Below are 10,000 nucleotides of genomic sequence, written 5' to 3'. Positions count from 1 at the left end.
TCAGGAGCTCAGGAGCTCAGGAGCTCAGGAGCTCAGGAGCTCAGGAGCTCAGGAGCTCAGGAGCTCAGGAGCTCAGGAGCTCAGGAGCTCAGGAGCTCAGGAGCTCAGGAGCTCAGGAGCTCAGGAGCTCAGGAGCTCAGGAGCTCAGGAGCTCAGGAGCTCAGGAGCTCAGGAGCTCAGGAGCTCAGGAGCTCAGGAGCTCAGGAGCTCAGGAGCTCAGGAGCTCAGGAGCTCAGGAGCTCAGGAGCTCAGGAGCTCAGGAGCTCAGGAGCTCAGGAGCTCAGGAGCTCAGGAGCTCAGGAGCTCAGGAGCTCAGGAGCTCAGGAGCTCAGGAGCTCAGGAGCTCAGGAGCTCAGGAGCTCAGGAGCTCAGGAGCTCAGGAGCTCAGGAGCTCAGGAGCTCAGGAGCTCAGGAGCTCAGGAGCTCAGGAGCTCAGGAGCTCAGGAGCTCAGGAGCTCAGGAGCTCAGGAGCTCAGGAGCTCAGGAGCTCAGGAGCTCAGGAGCTCAGGAGCTCAGGAGCTCAGGAGCTCAGGAGCTCAGGAGCTCAGGAGCTCAGGAGCTCAGGAGCTCAGGAGCTCAGGAGCTCAGGAGCTCAGGAGCTCAGGAGCTCAGGAGCTCAGGAGCTCAGGAGCTCAGGAGCTCAGGAGCTCAGGAGCTCAGGAGCTCAGGAGCTCAGGAGCTCAGGAGCTCAGGAGCTCAGGAGCTCAGGAGCTCAGGAGCTCAGGAGCTCAGGAGCTCAGGAGCTCAGGAGCTCAGGAGCTCAGGAGCTCAGGAGCTCAGGAGCTCAGGAGCTCAGGAGCTCAGGAGCTCAGGAGCTCAGGAGCTCAGGAGCTCAGGAGCTCAGGAGCTCAGGAGCTCAGGAGCTCAGGAGCTCAGGAGCTCAGGAGCTCAGGAGCTCAGGAGCTCAGGAGCTCAGGAGCTCAGGAGCTCAGGAGCTCAGGAGCTCAGGAGCTCAGGAGCTCAGGAGCTCAGGAGCTCAGGAGCTCAGGAGCTCAGGAGCTCAGGAGCTCAGGAGCTCAGGAGCTCAGGAGCTCAGGAGCTCAGGAGCTCAGGAGCTCAGGAGCTCAGGAGCTCAGGAGCTCAGGAGCTCAGGAGCTCAGGAGCTCAGGAGCTCAGGAGCTCAGGAGCTCAGGAGCTCAGGAGCTCAGGAGCTCAGGAGCTCAGGAGCTCAGGAGCTCAGGAGCTCAGGAGCTCAGGAGCTCAGGAGCTCAGGAGCTCAGGAGCTCAGGAGCTCAGGAGCTCAGGAGCTCAGGAGCTCAGGAGCTCAGGAGCTCAGGAGCTCAGGAGCTCAGGAGCTCAGGAGCTCAGGAGCTCAGGAGCTCAGGAGCTCAGGAGCTCAGGAGCTCAGGAGCTCAGGAGCTCAGGAGCTCAGGAGCTCAGGAGCTCAGGAGCTCAGGAGCTCAGGAGCTCAGGAGCTCAGGAGCTCAGGAGCTCAGGAGCTCAGGAGCTCAGGAGCTCAGGAGCTCAGGAGCTCAGGAGCTCAGGAGCTCAGGAGCTCAGGAGCTCAGGAGCTCAGGAGCTCAGGAGCTCAGGAGCTCAGGAGCTCAGGAGCTCAGGAGCTCAGGAGCTCAGGAGCTCAGGAGCTCAGGAGCTCAGGAGCTCAGGAGCTCAGGAGCTCAGGAGCTCAGGAGCTCAGGAGCTCAGGAGCTCAGGAGCTCAGGAGCTCAGGAGCTCAGGAGCTCAGGAGCTCAGGAGCTCAGGAGCTCAGGAGCTCAGGAGCTCAGGAGCTCAGGAGCTCAGGAGCTCAGGAGCTCAGGAGCTCAGGAGCTCAGGAGCTCAGGAGCTCAGGAGCTCAGGAGCTCAGGAGCTCAGGAGCTCAGGAGCTCAGGAGCTCAGGAGCTCAGGAGCTCAGGAGCTCAGGAGCTCAGGAGCTCAGGAGCTCAGGAGCTCAGGAGCTCAGGAGCTCAGGAGCTCAGGAGCTCAGGAGCTCAGGAGCTCAGGAGCTCAGGAGCTCAGGAGCTCAGGAGCTCAGGAGCTCAGGAGCTCAGGAGCTCAGGAGCTCAGGAGCTCAGGAGCTCAGGAGCTCAGGAGCTCAGGAGCTCAGGAGCTCAGGAGCTCAGGAGCTCAGGAGCTCAGGAGCTCAGGAGCTCAGGAGCTCAGGAGCTCAGGAGCTCAGGAGCTCAGGAGCTCAGGAGCTCAGGAGCTCAGGAGCTCAGGAGCTCAGGAGCTCAGGAGCTCAGGAGCTCAGGAGCTCAGGAGCTCAGGAGCTCAGGAGCTCAGGAGCTCAGGAGCTCAGGAGCTCAGGAGCTCAGGAGCTCAGGAGCTCAGGAGCTCAGGAGCTCAGGAGCTCAGGAGCTCAGGAGCTCAGGAGCTCAGGAGCTCAGGAGCTCAGGAGCTCAGGAGCTCAGGAGCTCAGGAGCTCAGGAGCTCAGGAGCTCAGGAGCTCAGGAGCTCAGGAGCTCAGGAGCTCAGGAGCTCAGGAGCTCAGGAGCTCAGGAGCTCAGGAGCTCAGGAGCTCAGGAGCTCAGGAGCTCAGGAGCTCAGGAGCTCAGGAGCTCAGGAGATTTCAGGACAGCAGGGATACACAGTGAGACCATGTGCGTAACAAACCAACAGAAACCAAAACAACAAAGCAACCTTAAAAAACCCATCCCAAACCAAACCAAACCACACCAACAAACAGAAATAGACTTTACAACTTTTTTAAAAAAGATGTATTTCTTATATATAAGTACACTGTAGCTGTCTTCAGACACACCAGAAGAGGGCATCAGATCTCACTACAGATGGCTGTGAGACACCATGTCGTTGCTGGGATTTGAACTCAGAACCTCTGGAAGAGCAGTCAGTGCTCTTAACCACTAAGCCATCCTTCCAGCCCGACTTTACAACTTTTATTTTGCCTTTTTTTTTCCTTCCCCAGAGCTAAGGATCGAACCCAGGGCCTTGTGCTTGCTAGGCATGTGCCCTACGACTGAGTTAAATCCCCAACCCTAAAAATAGACTTTAAAAATGTCAGAGGAACCCCTCCTCTAGGATGTGCCTGAGCTGAAGCACATAGGCGGGAGACTCTGCAGAATCCGCGGCCCTGAGCATCTGAGCGTGCTTCAAGTCTCCGATTAAATTTTAAAAATGGCCTCCAATAAAACTACATTGCAAAAATTGGGAAAAAAAAAAAACAGAATGGAAAGAGTAAAAGAGTTGAAGATGCTGAGCCTGAAGAATTTGTGGTAGAAAAAGTACTGAACCATTGTGTAGTGAACTATTTCGTGAAGTGGAAGGGGTTTTCAGATGCCGATAATACTTGGGTACCAGGAGAAAATTTAGATTGTCCAGAATTAATTGAAGCACTTCTTCATTCTCGAAAAGCTGGTAAAGAAAACGATTGTCCAAAAAGGAAATCTTTATCTGATAGTGAATCCGATGAGAGCAAATCGAAGAAGAGAGATGCTGCTGACAAGCAAAGGAGGCGAATATGAAGTGGCCTCAGATTGTCATCGCCTTCTATGAGGAGTGGCTGATTTGGCATTCTTGTACCGAAATGAAGTACAATAATTGTTTGCATATATAAATACACAATATTATATATATATATGTATATAAAATATATATATATATATATATATATGAATGATCTGGATCTTGGGTTTTGAATTACTAGTGTGGATCAAAGAGCATCCTGATGAAAATCAAGTCTGATATGCTAGTTTTGAAAGCATTGGCAGTAGTTGGGAGATTTTTGGTTTTCGTTCTGCGTCAAAAGGCACTGACTCCTTTGAGCGAGTGAGAGCTCTCTGTAGTTGCTTCCTGTAACAGTAGAGTGCTTGACACCATGTTGTATTTCCTCGGCTTGAAGAACAGCTTTTCTTAAACACTGGGGAGATTTTACAGTCATGACTCAAGTCAGAAATTATTTTTAACTGGGACACAGAAGGACCATTCTGGTTTGTGTGTGTGTGTGTGTGTGTGTGTGTGTGTGTGTGCGCGCGCGCGCGTTTGTTTGTATGCAGTGTATGCATAAAACACTTACATAACCTGTCTGTTTTAGCTTGCTTTTAATACTCAAAAGAGCTGAACGTGAAAACACAGGTTGATGGAGGCCATCAGCCTGACCATTTTCCTGATACCATAACCTTTCGGATTAAGCAGAGTCTGTAATGTATTGGATAGTTTAAAAGCAAGCCCATCAGAATTGATGTATTATCAAATAAATACAGTAGTTTATTTTTATACCAACTCCACCTTCAGAAAACGGAATTAAACGAAGTAGTAGCTTGATTTAACAACAAGACTTGGCCTAGTGTGGTGGTGTGCACCTTTAATGCCAGAACTCTAGAGGCAGGTGGAGCTGTGATTTAAGAGGCCAGCTGATCTACAGAGGCAGGTCCGAGTCAGCTGTTCTGTGTAAAGGTTCCTCTGGTTGAACCATTCCTTTGTAGGAAGTTAAAATCTGTACTAAAAGGTTATGATTCATGGAATCTGTTTGATGTGGAAGTAGAATCATGGTTAGAGCTGATGTTGGCCATTAAGTCCTGCTGTGGTTTAGTCCCTGGAAGCTCTGGTTGGTTGGTGTTGTTGTTCATATGGGGTCTCAAGTCCCTTCAAGCTCTTTTAGTCCTTTCTCTGATTTCTTCAACTGGGGTCCTGCGCTCAGTTCACTGGTTTGTTGCTCGCATTCACCTATGTATCTGCCGTATTCTGGCTGTGTCAATGAATAGTTTTATATTCCTTAAAAAAATGTCAGAAGAGCCTACAGCCATACCACCCGGAACGCGCCCGATCTCGTCTGATCTCGGAAGCTAAGCAGGGTCGGGCATGCTTAGTACGTGGATGGGAGACCACCTGGGATACCGGGTGCTGTAGGCTTTTGGGGGTTGGGGATTTAACTCAGTGGTAGAGCTCTTGCCAGGCAATCAAAATCAGGAGCTCAGGAGCTCAGGAGCTCAGGAGCTCAGGAGCTCAGGAGCTCAGGAGATTTCAGGACAGCAGGGATACACAGTGAGACCATGTGCGTAACAAACCAACAGAAACCAAAACAACAAAGCAACCTTAAAAAACCCATCCCAAACCAAACCAAACCACACCAACAAACAGAAATAGACTTTACAACTTTTTTAAAAAAGATGTATTTCTTATATATAAGTACACTGTAGCTGTCTTCAGACACACCAGAAGAGGGCATCAGATCTCACTACAGATGGCTGTGAGACACCATGTCGTTGCTGGGATTTGAACTCAGAACCTCTGGAAGAGCAGTCAGTGCTCTTAACCACTAAGCCATCCTTCCAGCCCGACTTTACAACTTTTATTTTGCCTTTTTTTTTCCTTCCCCAGAGCTAAGGATCGAACCCAGGGCCTTGTGCTTGCTAGGCATGTGCCCTACGACTGAGTTAAATCCCCAACCCTAAAAATAGACTTTAAAAATGTCAGAGGAACCCCTCCTCTAGGATGTGCCTGAGCTGAAGCACATAGGCGGGAGACTCTGCAGAATCCGCGGCCCTGAGCATCTGAGCGCGCTTCAAGTCTCCGATTAAATTTTAAAAATGGCCTCCAATAAAACTACATTGCAAAAATTGGGAAAAAAAAAAACAGAATGGAAAGAGTAAAAGAGTTGAAGATGCTGAGCCTGAAGAATTTGTGGTAGAAAAAGTACTGAACCATTGTGTAGTGAACTATTTCGTGAAGTGGAAGGGGTTTACAGATGCCGATAATACTTGGGTACCAGGAGAAAATTTAGATTGTCCAGAATTAATTGAAGCACTTCTTCATTCTCGAAAAGCTGGTAAAGAAAACGATTGTCCAAAAAGGAAATCTTTATCTGATAGTGAATCCGATGAGAGCAAATCGAAGAAGAGAGATGCTGCTGACAAGCAAAGGAGGCGAATATGAAGTGGCCTCAGATTGTCATCGCCTTCTATGAGGAGTGGCTGATTTGGCATTCTTGTACCGAAATGAAGTACAATAATTGTTTGCATATATAAATACACAATATTATATATATATATGTATATAAAATATATATATATATATATATATATATATATGAATGATCTGGATCTTGGGTTTTGAATTACTAGTGTGGATCAAAGAGCATCCTGATGAAAATCAAGTCTGATATGCTAGTTTTGAAAGCATTGGCAGTAGTTGGGAGATTTTTGGTTTTCGTTCTGCGTCAAAAGGCACTGACTCCTTTGAGCGAGTGAGAGCTCTCTGTAGTTGCTTCCTGTAACAGTAGAGTGCTTGACACCATGTTGTATTTCCTCGGCTTGAAGAACAGCTTTTCTTAAACACTGGGGAGATTTTACAGTCATGACTCAAGTCAGAACTTATTTTTAACTGGGACACAGAAGGACCATTCTGGTTTGTGTGTGTGTGTGTGTGTGTGTGTGTGTGTGTGTGTGCGCGCGCGCGTTTGTTTGTATGCAGTGTATGCATAAAACACTTACATAACCTGTCTGTTTTAGCTTGCTTTTAATACTCAAAAGAGCTGAACGTGAAAACACAGGTTGATGAGAGGCCATCAGCCTGACCATTTTCCTGATACCATAACCTTTCGGATTAAGCAGAGTCTGTAATGTATTGGATAGTTTAAAAGCAAGCCCATCAGAATTGATGTATTATCAAATAAATACAGTAGTTTATTTTTATACCAACTCCACCTTCAGAAAACGGAATTAAACGAAGTAGTAGCTTGATTTAACAACAAGACTTGGCCTAGTGTGGTGGTGTGCACCTTTAATGCCAGAACTCTAGAGGCAGGTGGAGCTGTGATTTAAGAGGCCAGCTGATCTACAGAGGCAGGTCCGAGTCAGCTGTTCTGTGTAAAGGTTCCTCTGGTTGAAACATTCCTTTGTAGGAAGTTAAAATCTGTACTAAAAGGTTATGATTCATGGAATCTGTTTGATGTGGAAGTAGAATCATGGTTAGAGCTGATGTTGGCCATTAAGTCCTGCTGTGGTTTAGTCCCTGGAAGCTCTGGTTGGTTGGTGTTGTTGTTCATATGGGGTCTCAAGTCCCTTCAAGCTCTTTTAGTCCTTTCTCTGATTTCTTCAACTGGGGTCCTGCGCTCAGTTCACTGGTTTGTTGCTCGCATTCACCTATGTATCTGCCGTATTCTGGCTGTGTCAATGAATAGTTTTATATTCCTTAAAAAAATGTCAGAAGAGCCTACAGCCATACCACCTGGAACGGGCCCGATCTCGTCTGATCTCGGAAGCTAAGCATGCTTAGTACGTGGATGGGAGACCACCTGGGATACCGGGTGATGTAGGCTTTTGGGGGTTGGGGATTTAACTCAGTGGTAGAGCTCTTGCCAGGCAATCAAAATCGCTCAGGAGCTCAGGAGCTCAGGAGCTCAGGAGCTCAGGAGCTCAGGAGCTCAGGAGCTCAGGAGCTCAGGAGCTCAGGAGCTCAGGAGCTCAGGAGCTCAGGAGCTCAGGAGCTCAGGAGCTCAGGAGCTCAGGAGCTCAGGAGCTCAGGAGCTCAGGAGCTCAGGAGCTCAGGAGCTCAGGAGCTCAGGAGCTCAGGAGCTCAGGAGCTCAGGAGCTCAGGAGCTCAGGAGCTCAGGAGCTCAGGAGCTCAGGAGCTCAGGAGCTCAGGAGCTCAGGAGCTCAGGAGCTCAGGAGCTCAGGAGCTCAGGAGCTCAGGAGCTCAGGAGCTCAGGAGCTCAGGAGCTCAGGAGCTCAGGAGCTCAGGAGCTCAGGAGCTCAGGAGCTCAGGAGCTCAGGAGCTCAGGAGCTCAGGAGCTCAGGAGCTCAGGAGCTCAGGAGCTCAGGAGCTCAGGAGCTCAGGAGCTCAGGAGCTCAGGAGCTCAGGAGCTCAGGAGCTCAGGAGCTCAGGAGCTCAGGAGCTCAGGAGCTCAGGAGCTCAGGAGCTCAGGAGCTCAGGAGCTCAGGAGCTCAGGAGCTCAGGAGATTTCAGGACAGCAGGGATACACAGTGAGACCATGTGCGTAACAAACCAACAGAAACCAAAACAACAAAGCAACCTTAAAAAACCCATCCCAAACCAAACCAAACCACACCAACAAACAGAAATAGACTTTACAACTTTTTTAAAAAAGATGTATTTCTTATATATAAGTACACTGTAGCTGTCTTCAGACACACCAGAAGAGGGCATCAGATCTCACTACAGATGGCTGTGAGACACCATGTCGTTGCTGGGATTTGAACTCAGAACCTCTGGAAGAGCAGTCAGTGCTCTTAACCACTAAGCCATCCTTCCAGCCCGACTTTACAACTTTTATTTTGCCTTTTTTTTTCCTTCCCCAGAGCTAAGGATCGAACCCAGGGCCTTGTGCTTGCTAGGCATGTGCCCTACGACTGAGTTAAATCCCCAACCCTAAAAATAGACTTTAAAAATGTCAGAGGAACCCCTCCTCTAGGATGTGCCTGAGCTGAAGCACATAGGCGGGAGACTCTGCAGAATCCGCGGCCCTGAGCATCTGAGCGTGCTTCAAGTCTCCGATTAAATTTTAAAAATGGCCTCCAATAAAACTACATTGCAAAAATTGGGAAAAAAAAAAAACAGAATGGAAAGAGTAAAAGAGTTGAAGATGCTGAGCCTGAAGAATTTGTGGTAGAAAAAGTACTGAACCATTGTGTAGTGAACTATTTCGTGAAGTGGAAGGGGTTTTCAGATGCCGATAATACTTGGGTACCAGGAGAAAATTTAGATTGTCCAGAATTAATTGAAGCACTTCTTCATTCTCGAAAAGCTGGTAAAGAAAACGATTGTCCAAAAAGGAAATCTTTATCTGATAGTGAATCCGATGAGAGCAAATCGAAGAAGAGAGATGCTGCTGACAAGCAAAGGAGGCGAATATGAAGTGGCCTCAGATTGTCATCGCCTTCTATGAGGAGTGGCTGATTTGGCATTCTTGTACCGAAATGAAGTACAATAATTGTTTGCATATATAAATACACAATATTATATATATATATGTATATAAAATATATATATATATATATATATATATATATATGAATGATCTGGATCTTGGGTTTTGAATTACTAGTGTGGATCAAAGAGCATCCTGATGAAAATCAAGTCTGATATGCTAGTTTTGAAAGCATTGGCAGTAGTTGGGAGATTTTTGGTTTTCGTTCTGCGTCAAAAGGCACTGACTCCTTTGAGCGAGTGAGAGCTCTCTGTAGTTGCTTCCTGTAACAGTAGAGTGCTTGACACCATGTTGTATTTCCTCGGCTTGAAGAACAGCTTTTCTTAAACACTGGGGAGATTTTACAGTCATGACTCAAGTCAGAAATTATTTTTAACTGGGACACAGAAGGACCATTCTGGTTTGTGTGTGTGTGTGTGTGTGTGTGTGTGTGTGTGTGCGCGCGCGCGCGTTTGTTTGTATGCAGTGTATGCATAAAACACTTACATAACCTGTCTGTTTTAGCTTGCTTTTAATACTCAAAAGAGCTGAACGTGAAAACACAGGTTGATGAGAGGCCATCAGCCTGACCATTTTCCTGATACCATAACCTTTCGGATTAAGCAGAGTCTGTAATGTATTGGATAGTTTAAAAGCAAGCCCATCAGAATTGATGTATTATCAAATAAATACAGTAGTTTATTTTTATACCAACTCCACCTTCAGAAAACGGAATTAAACGAAGTAGTAGCTTGATTTAACAACAAGACTTGGCCTAGTGTGGTGGTGTGCACCTTTAATGCCAGAACTCTAGAGGCAGGTGGAGCTGTGATTTAAGAGGCCAGCTGATCTACAGAGGCAGGTCCGAGTCAGCTGTTCTGTGTAAAGGTTCCTCTGGTTGAACCATTCCTTTGTAGGAAGTTAAAATCTGTACTAAAAGGTTATGATTCATGGAATCTGTTTGATGTGGAAGTAGAATCATGGTTAGAGCTGATGTTGGCCATTAAGTCCTGCTGTGGTTTAGTCCCTGGAAGCTCTGGTTGGTTGGTGTTGTTGTTCATATGGGGTCTCAAGTCCCTTCAAGCTCTTTTAGTCCTTTCTCTGATTTCTTCAACTGGGGTCCTGCGCTCAGTTCACTGGTTTGTTGCTCGCATTCACCTATGTATCTGCCGTATTCTG

The 10,000-nt window shown here is 47.9% G+C and overlaps 1 pseudogene; it reads left to right on the top strand.

The window, feature by feature from the left end:
• The first annotated feature begins 4,688 nt into the window (after nt 1-4,688).
• Nucleotides 4,689-4,806, top strand: LOC148002022 (5S ribosomal RNA; annotated as a pseudogene).
• Nucleotides 4,807-10,000: the final 5,194 nt, after the last annotated feature.

Source organism: Rattus norvegicus, chromosome 12, assembly GCF_021556685.1.
Source record: "Rattus norvegicus strain SHRSP/BbbUtx chromosome 12, alternate assembly SHRSP_T2T, whole genome shotgun sequence".
Classification (NCBI taxonomy): domain Eukaryota; kingdom Metazoa; phylum Chordata; class Mammalia; order Rodentia; family Muridae; genus Rattus; species Rattus norvegicus.
This window is presented reverse-complemented; position numbering and strand designations above follow the sequence as displayed.